This window comes from Ascaphus truei, chromosome 1 (genome assembly GCF_040206685.1).
Source record: "Ascaphus truei isolate aAscTru1 chromosome 1, aAscTru1.hap1, whole genome shotgun sequence".
Classification (NCBI taxonomy): Eukaryota; Metazoa; Chordata; class Amphibia; order Anura; family Ascaphidae; genus Ascaphus; species Ascaphus truei.
Window position 1 is genome coordinate 374912120 of NC_134483.1, and position 13828 is coordinate 374925947.

At 40.5% G+C, this 13828-nt stretch overlaps 1 protein-coding gene across 16 annotated transcripts in view; it reads right to left on the minus strand.

Moving 5' to 3' along the window:
• The window catches only part of TENM3 (teneurin transmembrane protein 3), an 816371-nt gene that overhangs the window by 231949 nt on the left and 570594 nt on the right, over positions 1-13828 (minus strand). The gene's annotated exons all lie outside the window — the stretch shown is intronic.

The window sequence follows — 13828 nt, forward strand, 5'->3', positions numbered from 1 at the left end:
GAAATGCAATCTTGCCTGTAGATGGAGCACCCTGTCTAAAAACAAATAACACGTGTCATACACTACTAAAGGGTCATCCAAAAGCTGGGTCCGCATCTTATTGTCTCATTTTTTTAAAAAAGAACTCTAAATGAGCAACGAGAGTTGGACAGAAGGGGAAAAAATATTACAAGCCAGCAACCTTTTCCTTGACATCACTTTACTTATGAGTCACAGACAGCCATCTTCTGTATTAAGGGGCTCAGATGGGTTTTTTTCCTTCTTCAAATTCCTTGTTTAATAAGTAGAAATACATCTGTGCAATGTGTGTATACCATGAAATAACAGTAATTGTACAACTAGAGACTTCGCTCGGGCATCCAATGACATTAATATGACAGCAAATAAAAGGCAGCCGTGTGGATCTGTTTGCAGCACCTCACAGCTACATGAAACGGATATGACATGGCACGGGCGAGAAACTATGGCAGATTTCTCCGTGGCATTAAATGGGAATCCTTCAAACGATCGGAATATCTCACATCTTATCATACACCATCAATCGGGTCCAATGTTAATGCGCCTGTAGTATATCCACATTTATCACAAGTTTACCTAAGATTAAATGGCAATACGTTGTCAATGTACCATACTGTGTGACAGCTCTGCTCACTGGTTTTCCATAGGATTAAATAATAATTCTCTCTCAGTGCATCAGAATGTATTACCACTCACCACAGATATGCTCCAGGGAGTAACAGTAGTGCTTACTTGGTATATTTTATCATATCAAAGATCCGATTTCCCAAGAGATTAAGCAGTAATGCAATCTTAGCACATTATATTACATCTTCACATATCACATTTTTGCATGACATTTTTTGGTTCATATATTAGCAGCTTATCGCAGCAAATCTTGCCGCTGCAGCAAATGATGCAGTTTACGTCTACACTACTTGGTTGCTGCTTTTTCACTTCGCTTCACTTGAACCTTTTTCCCCCTCAAATTTGAAGAGAAAAAAAAAAACTTGGTTTATATCACAGAGCTAGGAACTGCAACCTGCTGGGGAGATAAAATGCTGCAGCCCGATGTTTACTTATCTCTGAAGCCTTTCTTATCTCTCACTCACTGGTGCTATTCAGTTTCTTGGAACACGGTGTTTTCGTAACCTTACATGTCCAGACACGAGCCATTCAAAAACATTCATATGCACACGTTTCTGCGGTCTCATTTATGTATTGTGTGATAATGAGCAGGCTGAGGATTATGCACAAGGCCAGGCTACAAATACCAACCGAAGTTACACCAGTAGATTAGAAAGCAAAACCTGCGACTCTGCTCCTCGGTTCGTTATACTTCTATACTCATCTACAATAGAATATGTCGAGTTCATTGAGAAGAAACAATACAGGACACGTAATCGGTCTTATGTGATTGCTTGGTGGTGTTTCTGACTTCACCATCTTTTGTTCAACATGCAACACATGAATAATTTATCTGAATCAAAACTAATTATAGAGATATAGCAAGATAGCGTAATTATGTTATTAGTCTTTAATACACACATAAGTTTATTCATTCACTTTCTACCTAGACCACATCTGAATCTGGGTCATGTCTAAGCTAATGCATTTTACGAGTGAAATAGTTCTTGCATTCACAAGATTGTGTACAGTTCTCTTTACGGCGTTATCACGTCTTTTTATTCCCCCATGAATACTTATACTTTATAATACAGTATTTACCATTGTAGACAGGAAACTCCCCTACTTCTCTACTCTCCTGTCCCAAAATTGTGAAATGCTGTATCTGTACCCGTGATAATAACATTTGGTATGGACCATAGAGACAAAACATAATTAAGCCTGATATATTAAATGTGAGCCACAGTAAAACCTCCTGTTAATAATAATAATAATAATAATAATAATAGCATGTTTTTGTATAGTGCTGCTAGTTTTATGTAGCACTTTACAGAGACATTTTGCAGGCACAGGTCCCTGCCCCGTGGAGCTTACAATCTATGTTTTTGGTGCCTGAGGCACAGGGAAATAAAGTGAATTTCCCAAGGACACAAGGAGCCGACACCGGGACTTGAACCAGATTCCCCTGCTTCAAACTTCGTGCCAGTCAGTGTTGTTACTCACTGAGCCGCTCCTTCTCTGTTATAAAGTTTCCTTGGAGCAGGTTCAGTACTTGTCCTTCAAAACGCAGATATTACACTTGCCCAATTAGTAATTTAGGGTTTAGTAAAGCCGTTTATGACTTACTTTGTACGGGGGGGATATACAGTACAATCACAACTTTACTTTATTACAATGAAATGCTGGGAATTATTTCCTTTGTAATTTGACATGGCTCTTCATTGTTATACATGACTTCATCTCGTTCAGAACAGAACAAAATGTATTCTACACACACAGTTATTACTGCATGTTCAGTAACTCTGATCATGCTGATAGCTGCCAGCAACGATCCATCCTGCTTTTAGCTCTAGGGAAAACGTCACGCAGGAACATAAAAGGTACCACTTTTTTTTTCATCTAACACACCCAGCCTAAATTCAGCGCCACTTTTGTTCATGCTTTTAATTATAAATCCATTTTATACTATGGACCCCCTGTTTGCTGCTCAACCTGTAAAACTTGGCACTGGCATTTATCTCTCTGCTGGATATTGCAGCCTTATGCAGTCAACCTGTGGCGACAGTTATCTCTTAATTAAAACTCTACATGCAAATAGCGCGATTGAAAAGTGCTCTTGCACAGCCTCTACAAAGCATAACAATTTATAAGTGAGCTATTCTTCGTCTTCCCATGGCTAAAATACTGAGAGAAACCATTGTAGTTGACGTGGAGAATTCCATAAGGCATCGTGCAGTTGGCCAATTCTTTATTAATACAAATAAAACAATGGGATGCTGGCAAATCTTTCCACGGGGATGGAACTTACATTAAAGTAATAGAGAATTGTGCTTCCTTGCTGGAGACGAGCCGTCGACATCCATTCATCTAATTAGATATAAAAATATATGCAGAGGCATTATCTAGGAGGGAGAAAGGCCCTGATCTGTGCAGTGGGGAATCCCTGGTTAAGCCTAGTTTATGGCTAAGGGCAACTGAACCTCAACTAAAATATTAGATGATAACTCTTCCTTCTGGGCAGCGATTACTGTATTGTACTAATTAATACATACAGTGGGGCATCTAGTGAGCAAATTATAACTAGTCTATGTACACAAATGTTGTCTTTTAACCCTGTAAGGGCCTGAGAAGCTTGAAATAAACACCATGTATTGTATTTTACTTGTGAACATGTCAAAGATAAATGCATGACAGACGTTATCATACTAGGCTATATTCTTAATACAAGTGGAATGTGTGTAGGTTTTTGTGCAATATATCAATAAATATGATTGTCTTTATTTATATAGTGCCATTAATGTACACAGCGCGCCACAGCAGTAATAGCAGTAATAGCTTCACAGCTTCAGACATTAAAGTAAAATATAGGAAAAGGAGTCGCTGGTCCGAAGAGCTTACAATCTAATTGGTTGGTAGGAAAAACATACAGAGAGAGTAGGAGGGCGTTCTGATAAGTGTGTCTGCAGGGGCAAAGGTTTATATATGAGGTGTATAGTATCAGCCATGGAACTACTCATACTGTATGCTTCCTTAAGCAGGTTTGTTTTTTAGGTGCAGCCAATGTGGACCTGACTTACTACAATCTAAATTCCGAAGACTTGGTGCCCCAGCCATTGCCAAACCAATTGCTTCCATAGTCAACTCTATCTTGTCTTCAGGCCATATCCCTAAGACCTGGAAAACTGCCAGAGTTGTCCCATCTTCAAAAGTGGGGACAAAAACATTGTCTCAAACTACAGGCCAATCTCTCTTCTCCCAATACTATCCAAAGTCATGGAAAAATGTGTTCACTCACAATTAAGCGATTACTATGCCAAGACAAATTTCCCTAGCCAATTCCAATCTGGCTTTCGCCCCAAACAAACACCGTAACTACTCTCCTAAAAGATAACTACTCTCCTAAAAGTTTGCAATGAAATCCAGTGTGGAATGGAACGGGGACAACTCACTGGTGCAATATTCCTAGATTTTGCAAACATTTTTGATACTGTTGATCATGCTATCCTGCTTAACAAACTCCAGTGCTCTGGAACAGGGAAACATGCTTTAAACTGGTTTCATTTCTACCTATTCGGTAGGTCCTAACATGTGTCCATCTCAGACTCTAACTCCAACCCCTTGGATATCACCTGTGATGTCCCGCAAGGTTCTGTTCTGGGCCCCCTACTCTTCTCAGTGTTCATCAATTATCTTCCCACAGCTTGTAAGGAAGCCTCAATACACATGTATGCATATGACACAATCTTATATGCACACAGCCCTAGCCACTCCGACCTTCAACACATACTTCAATCTGACTTTTTGAGACTTGAAAATTGAATTTCCCAAAACAAACTGTTTTTAAACACTGACAAGACTGTAACAATGGTATTTGGGACCAAGGCTAAATTTTTAAAGCTTCCAATGACTGAGCTCCAGATCAGAATCAATGCTAACACCACCCTAACTCCTGTTACTAGTTTTAAATTCTTGGGCATATGGTTTGACTCCCACTTAATTCGGAAAACCTACAGTATGCAAAACTAGGTGTACTTAACAGGAACAAATCCTCCCTAAGTCTGCTCGTCAGAAAGCGTATCGCACAGCAGATGCTAATGCCAATTATCGACTATCGGGACATAGTATACGGCTCGGCACCCCAAACCCACCTTAGCAAACTTGACACCCTCTACAATTCAAAATGCCGTTTTGTTCTCCAATGCAACTACAGCACACATCACTGCAAAATGCTTAAAGAACTAGATTGGTCATCACTTGAGTCTAGGCGCAAAGTTCATCTTTCCTGTCTTGCCTTGAAATACTTTCTGGGCAAGCTACCTGTCTACCTGAACAAGCTCCTCACCCCTACCACATGCAGCACTTATCTGAGATCTGACTCCATAAGAATGTTCATGTTCCCAAAGTTCAGCAAAGTATTTGGCCGTTACTCCTTCTCTTACTGTGCACCCCAAAACTGGAACAACCTACCGGAGACTCTCACATCCGCCACCAGTCTTAGTTCTCTCAAAACTAAAGTTGTCTCACATTTTAATCTGGTCTGTAACTGTTACATACGCCTATAATATATATTATCTTTAACTGTGCATGCAATATCTTGTATATAATGTATACCCTGTTCACGCATGTAACTGTATTTGTAACATGTATTATTTGTCATCTTAACTCTGTGCCGAGGACATACTTGAAAACGAGAAGTAGCTCTCTTCCTGGTAAAACATTTTATAAATAAATAAATTAAAATAAAATTAAAGGTAGATAGAGAGGGTGCTAGATGGATATTGAGGGGGAAGGGCATTCCAGAGGTGTGTGGCACTGAGTGAGAAAGGTTTAAGATTACTTTTAATCTCTCTCTCTCTATATATATATTTAAATACACACACACACACTACTATATATACGATACTCTGCAATGTATGGACGGTAAGTAAACATACCTTTGCTTACGGAGGTTCCCAAGCAATTGGCTTAAAATGAATTCCGTGGACCTTGGAAATACCACAACTCCAAATCCTCTCTTTATTGAACACCAGGAATGAGTTTTCTTTGGTTCAAGGATCCTTATGCTATTTACTGAACTGCTTATCTCTGTTTTCTTCCATAATGCATTGTTATGACTGATGAAATACTTTAATCTTACCCGACCCGGGAGTTCTCTAGAGCCCCTGGTGTCTGGGAACCTTTCGTTTCTGGAGATGTGTGTATTTTTAGTGTCGGTTTTGACATACACAAAAACGACACATATGGCAGCGGACTATAAACATGGCCACCATGATCACCAATAGAAAGCGCAACGCCATCTCCCGATTATGTCGCATATATATGTATATATATATATATTTATATTACACACAGGATTGCTGCTTTGAATAGGAAATCTCTCATAGCAGGAATTCTATTGGAAGTAATTACTTCATAATTTCAGACATAGTTATTATCTTCCCGAATGTGTACTGGTCTCCTTTCGGACTTACGCATAGTTGAAGTTCAGTTACATATACGTTTGTGTAAGATGGACTGTGGCATCCAAATATATAAATTACAGACACACACACACACACACACACACACACACACACACACACACACACACACACACACACACACACACACACAGATATATAACAGTATAACCACAGAGCAAATATTTGGAACTGCGTCTCCAAGTATAGGAACACAATATTGAAGACCCCGGTACCGACAGTACATCAGAAAATGGTAGGGGTTTGCTTGCATCTTGAGGAATCCATGTTTTGTCACCTGGGAGTAAGTAAGGAGGGGGCTGTGCACACCAAAACCCCTGATGAAGGATTGCAGACTATGTTCAGTCATTAAATGACTCTTTTGCATTCATTTGTTTGCCTCGTTTTTTTGGTGTGCACGGCCCCCTCCATTCTTACTACGTTGTTGCCTTGACTAGGTTTTTGCCTGCAGCACCCATACCTTTACCCTTTGCTTTTGTTTTTGTCCCCATTTCACTAGGGGCACCCCAAGTTGCATTGGTCCCGAATAGATTAAGCAGTAATGCGATAAAGAACTATGGAAAGGAACATTAAAAGGAAGTGCTGGGGTATGGGGCGAGAAATGCAGAAGTCGACAGTGACCAATATCAGATGTAAAGGAAAAGAAACAGAACACTGCACCACAACTCTGAGGAACACGCAGGCAAAAAGGAGTGGAAGGCAGACGTTATTTTTGACAGGTGTTATTCAGGATGAAGCACCACAAATTTAGAGGTTAAGCAGCTGGACACCAAATACACAGAATTTCCTACAGTCTGAAGATTATAGGGCCCATAAAAAAAAACAAAAAAAAACATATCCCTAAAGATCAAATGTGCCGGCACAGCACGAGGAGGGATTATCACATAAAAGTGGTTTATTGGGTCCAAAATGCACACATATGCCCAACATTCTTCAGAGAAACAACAGGCACGTGTGCATTTTGGACCCAATAAACCACTTTAATGTGATAATCCCTTGTGCTGTGCTGGCACATTTGATTTCTAGGGATCCACACAGACGATAACTATTTACCCTTTACCGTGCACCACACGCCTCTGTTGAGGCCTCTTTTTCAGTGTGTGCTGCCATTCTGTCTATATATAATAGTGAGTGCATATACATATCATCCACCGATATTAAGTGTACAACATGTGGTATACAGCTGTAGCAGCCGTTATTGCTCCCGCCGGCGTGTTGCAACGGGACACACGCAGCCGTTCCAAATGGATTAGCAGCATATGAAAAAGGGATGGCGCTAATGCGCTATTGCACACATCAGCGGGTGCAAGAACATCTGCTACATCTGTACCTTAGGTTTAATGTATTGTTCTGATCATGTACTTCGTCATGAAATCTTCCGACAGTTTTATACACCGGAGGAATGGGAGATAATATTTATTTCCTGAACTGGTAGCTGGGGTGCAATAATTAAGCAAAATATTATGCTGATGGCATCCTGTGTTCGATTGAGTATGAGCCCCGATCCCTAACCCCTGACTAACCTCAGAACGGTGTATTTCTGGGACTGCACTGGGGCATTGTTTAGGGCACTTTGTTTAGGGCATTGCGTTTGCTAAACTACAACATTTATGTTCAATTGTGGAGCAGACGCCAGATAAGGTGATGTTCTTTCACTGCAATATGTGTCCATGAGTGGATTACAGTTTTAATGCCCCTTGGCACTGAAGGCTTGGATGGAAATTCACGCTTCCTTGAATAATTTTGTGTTAGGTTTAAATCTATATGTATATAATCTACAGGTATATCTTATCTGCCAACAACCGCACTGCTGCTGGGGTTGATCAACTGTTAGCCCAGATATGACAGTACAAGCTGAGGCATTTGGCAGACAGCGTGAAGCTTTCTGAAGGTTTAAAAGCAAATTTCCAGGTCCACGCCCAGAGTCTGAATATCTGCAGTTTAAACACTGTGCCATGTTTTAGGCTGAAACATGCATGTGAAACATAAACATGGTTTGTGGGGAGAGACAACATTGTCATCGGTGTCAGATTAACAAACCCGGGTGGGACAAAGACATAAAACAATTAGCAATGTCGTAGGAGATTCAATGGTCTCTGGGACCTTGGCTTGGAACGAGTGGGGGTGTGCCGCCTTCTGGCCTGATAGCACTGCTGAGTGGGTATAATCAATCGTAATCTGTATGTCATTATTTTGTTATGGTAGGATTGCTTCACTTTTCCTGTATTTTACATTGCTTTTTCTGATATGTCTCGATTATTTTTTATTTTTTTTTCCAGAGGTTGTGTTGTTTTTCAATCGATTTTATTTGGATTGGTATAAAATGGAGAAAACGTTCCAAGACATAAAACATTTTGTGATGATAGAAAATGATACACCTGCATGAGTATCTTGGATGCTGGGAATAATACATACAAAATTGACAACAACAAAAAACATGTGGTGTATGTTTTTACTATGGGCCTCATGCAGAGAGCATAGAATTTTCAAATTGGCGAAATTCATAAAAAGTAGCTTTTTTGGAGAGTTTTATTCTCCATATGCAGAAAAGTGCGAATTCTGCTATGTTTAACATGGATGCGTGTGGCGAGTTTGAATGGGAAAGATGCGCGCGTCAGAAATGTGAAGAAAAAAAAATCGCGGCTTTTTTTCCCCTTTGCTATAGGCGGCGAGCGCCATTTTATTGCCAACTTTTCCTGGCGCGGCAAAAATGAGAAAATCGCGCCATTTCCCTGGCGCGAACAGCCGCTACATGCCGTTCGTACCTCTCTGCATTCGGAGAGTTTTAAAAATGGCGAGATGGAGGTTCTCGCCAGCCGCGAGGCGAGTTTTAGCAATAGAAAAAACAAAATGGCGCGTTTTTCGTAACTCGCCATTTTCTGCCGGTTTCTGCGCGAAATTGTACAAAAAATGGCGAATTTTGAAATAACGATGCTCTCTGCATGAGGCCCTATAACCTGTATAGTAGTTTTTGTCACCTTTCACCTACCATAATCTTATAGTGGATCTTGTTTAAAGACATCTTTAGGGAAGTATTACGCCAACCCATAGGTTACATTGGTACATGTATTAGCATGAATAGGAATAAGTTGAATGAAGAAAATCATTTCAATAATGCTCTCAATGTATGACATCATCTGCATGACTTCCACAACACCTGCTTACCTTGCCTCTTTGTCAAAGGTCAGACAGAGGTTAAACATCACTTGTCATAGATGTCATAGTTATGGAAGACATGCAAATGCCCTCTCTGGTGCCTCTTCTCTGCTGTATAAAGAATTGTGTCACATCTGCATATAGCTCAACTCTGTAGAGATGGGCATATTTTGGGGGCGGATTTGGTTCTGCAGCGGATCGTCCAGTTCCTTTGGTCCACAGATTTCAGCGGATCAATCTCAAAAAGGGGGGTTCGTGTTTTGAGGATTTGTAAAAATTATTATTACACTTAAACATTATCCACTCCGTGGATTACGCAACCCGTGGACGGATTTGTAGAATCCAATCCATGGATTCCGTTATCCGTTTAACGAATTGCTGAATCCAGATTGGATTATACAAATCCGTCCACGGGTTGTATCCAATGGTGGTTTTTGATGAATCCGCGTGGATGAAAACCGAACATAACCGTTTGCCGATTTGACACTACAAAACGTTTTTTTGGGGGGGAGGGGGGGAAATGCAAGAAAATTCGGGAAACGGATTTGGCCAGATTCACCCATCTCTATTCACCTGCTGAATTATTATTGTTTCGTAACTTTTCCTCTGAAAAAAAAAGGACTCTCAATGCAGAGTGATTATGTGATGGAGAGATCCCTCACACTGTCCGACCAGATGTTCCTGGAAACCGTATATACGGGCTGGTCACTATGCTCACAATACTAAAACGTCTTCTACCATTTTATAGCAAATCAATGACAAGTTTACCAGGACTTCTTAAATGTTTTCGATTACGCTCATTTTAGAGTGAATATTAATAAGCATTTATTGCCGCTTATTGTTGTAAGTAATCAGTTCTTAATTGACATGTATAATTTATAGTTTAAAGCATTCATTTATTATGTATGTGCTTTTCCACATATTTTAAATATTAATTATTAATACCGTGCATCCTATTGTTTTTGTTCTGATCACTGATAAATCTCATTATTTGTCCACATAGAAATTACAAAAAGACAATACTCCTACATCATGAGCTAAAAACAAGTACTAGAACATATTTTTTTTAAATGATGTTAAGTGTGTTACACATACAGTACACACATTTTTGTATATCTATGTCCATACACACACACCTCAAAAAACACAAATTATATATGTATGTGCTAGAAATGCCAACTTTTAATCAGCACTTAGTTACAATTCTGATGAGTTTCAACACTATGCAAGACAATGTTTTGAATATGACTATTCATAGAACAGACGTTTACAGCACACAGCATAATACAGCTGCTGCTTTATCTACTTCATGTTTCTCTTCCAGTTCAGCATCAGTTATTATAGTGTTTGTAGATTGTGTTAGGGATTAGTCATATATTACTCATGTATTAGCAGCTGCAATGATACATTTTGACAACAGCTTGTGACCCCCACTGCCTACACCTAATGGTCCCTAACTCCCTCCTTCCCCTCTCAGTAAATATGTATCTATAAGGAATGTGCAGCGGTGAGACACTGTATAACCAATTCATCTTCACAAGATCCCGCTCTGATACATCAGGAGAGTTCCAAGCAAAGCTGAACTCCTGCACAAGTGGTTCACTCAAGGTCAACGGGGTGAGCGGAGATTAAATGGTTTGCACAATGGCCCACCAGTGCATACTCAATTTATACATTAGGATTTTTTTTTTTTGGTTCTTATATTTTATGGTTTCAGGTGCTTTTCTCGATGAGCATTTTAGCGCTGGTTGAAGATCAGAATCCACAGCTAATTTCGTATACGATTACTCAAGTGTGATGTATCAATGCTAAGTGTAAGGAAAATATTGTTTTCAATTCACTCACCACAAATTTTTGACTGCAATTCCTACGTTTAAAATGCATTGTTAGTCTGGGGGTGTTTAAATCAAAGAAGTCTTCCTGATCTGATGGGATGTAGTCAGCTGTAAAAATATGGACTCAAAGAGAACACATTTGAAATATTTTTTTACAATATATGTGTAATTCCTCCCTAACCCTGCCCAATCAGAAGGGGATTCATAAAGGGCAAAAGTGGAGCAAAATATTTTTATACGTTAACGCAAAATAATATAATACTTTTGTTCCAGTTTTGCTCCAAAATGACCTTGACACATTACCCACTATGTTTGTAAACAGTGACGACATTTATTTTAAGATAAGAAGTATTATATTTTGTTTAAAAAAAAAAAAAAAACAACTGCAACTACAGAACCCCTCTCTTGAATTAGAAAGTATGAAAGGGTTATTGATAATGCAATGGTGCAATGTGTAAGCGTTAATGCAGCAAAGTGAATAGAATGAGGCAATAAGAACTGGGTAACCATATACTGTATATATCGCAGGCTTTGAAGCAGCATGAAGGGAGTCATTCAATAGACCCCGAAGTGGTCGGCTGCACTATTAATGTTCGAAAAGTTCTATTGATGCCAATGGGAATTTGTAACCCATAGAGCGGTCAGTCTCTTCAGTATGCTGGATCACCCCCTGCGTGTGAAATACTGGGGGGCTCGAGGGGTGTGCATTGGGGCTCTGATTAAATGCTGAACCTTCCACTAGAGCAATGAGTAAAACGTGATATTCTGTACAGCACTAATGTGAACTAATTGTTAAACAGCGACATAATGAGACAAAGGAACATAGGGAGCACTGTGCACGTGTGAGGGTACTTAAAGACAGACAAATAGCTCCATAAAAACATTAGTGCATTGACCTGTGTCTCAGGGAGCCACGGCATCATCCATCAATTACTTCATGCCAAGGAAATAGTTGATCACAAAATGCCTCTAAAAAGTACCAACCGACCCTTAAATGTTATGTTCTTCATGAATTTTCATGGAAGCACTTTTCCTTGTAGCCTCTTTGTCTTTGCACTGCTGCTTAAACGTTGATTCTAGATATGTGGTCTTTTTAACCTTTTCACTGCTGGAGGTCACTGCTAAGCAGTGTTGGGGAAAACGATGCAGTTAACAGGTTAATAATGCGATTATAGTGCGCGCGACGGCGCAAACAGCATACAGCGCCTCTACCAGGCCGGCCATAGTGCGCGCAAACCACACGCGCGATGAAGCACCACGGCGCGGCAGAATTTTGAAGAGACAAGTGATTTTGTTTGGCTGTGTCACGTGAGCAGTTCAACCAATGAGGGTGAACCAGCCCGGTGACGTCACGGCCACACTTCCCCATCCCCTCCCCATCAAAGATCACGGATCGCTCGGGCGACAGGCACGCGACACCTTGCGCTCTGTCGTGCACGCGCCTGCACTACGGCTACAGCCTTAGGCTTGTTATATAGTAGGTGCTGGTGCGCGCGCCCGGCATTGCGCATGCACGTGGCGTGCACATTTCGTTTATATGTTGTAAGTGGTGGCATGCGCGGCTAGGGGGCATGGCTATAGACATCACAGCAATAGCTGCACTGTGATTGGCTTAGCAGCTTTGCGTGGCAGCAGCGCTAAAATATAAATTTTCCTGAATTTGCTGAGATCTGCCGCGCCACCGCTCACTGCAGTGCGCGGCTGAAGTATAGAATCCCAAGCCTGGACACAGCCAACTCGAATTGACGCGCACGCCGCGCACTATATTACACGCCTTAGCAATAATTTTGTGCTGCAATAAGGTAAAAAGGAAAGAAGTGCTAAGTTGCACACACTCGCTTTGTTTCACTTGCAAAAAAATGCACAGGTTTGTTATAATTGTTAATCTTTAATCCAAAAGTCGAAATTAAAGTCCCCATTTTTGATCAAACGTTGCTCGCTTCAATCAAACGTTGTCATTCCAAAGAGCGAGTCCTATTTAGTACCCACTAACTTTTATAGCATCCAAAAACACTCATCTACACAACTCGTCGATTTCCCCAAAGTTCATAAGGGTGGGAGAAAAGTCTGTCACTTGAAGTAAAAACAGTCAGTAAAGTAGCATTTTCTAATATGTGCATCTCAGGACTTACCCCCTTCGCTGTCAATGTGTTGATTCCTGCAGTTGATTAGTAAACACTTGATAGCTGGTCAGGTTTAAAGCCACAAGCTTAGTGCCAAACTGCGCTACAACAACCTAATCTGGGCGTGCAATGTACACTGCTCTTAGAAAGGGCTAGTTGCTGTGATCAGAACCGAGACGCCGAATTAGCAGCATCACTGGAGCTCTCCAATAATAAACTTCTCTAATAATGCCTTATAGTCATCTTTAAACAATGAATTGGACAGGACTCAACCATAGGTCATTATTGTGGGCCAAAGGGCAGAGGGCATAAGAGAGAAGCAGTGAGGCAGAACGGAGTAGGTTTTGTGAGTCTTTGCTAAAGATTGCATTTGTCTAATGCTATGGAGCCCTGACAAACAGTAATACTCTCCCGTCCCTATACTCCCCTCAAACGTGAACTGCGGCTGGAATGGTTCACGCAGGAGAAATGCGATGTTTTTGATGTTTAACACAAGAAAACCACCTTTATAAGTGAAGATTGCTTCATTCAGAATTCTGTGCACAAACTGAAGCATTTTCTCCCCCAAAGTCTGGGTTTAAGACACGGGAAATTCAGACGCCTCCTGGCT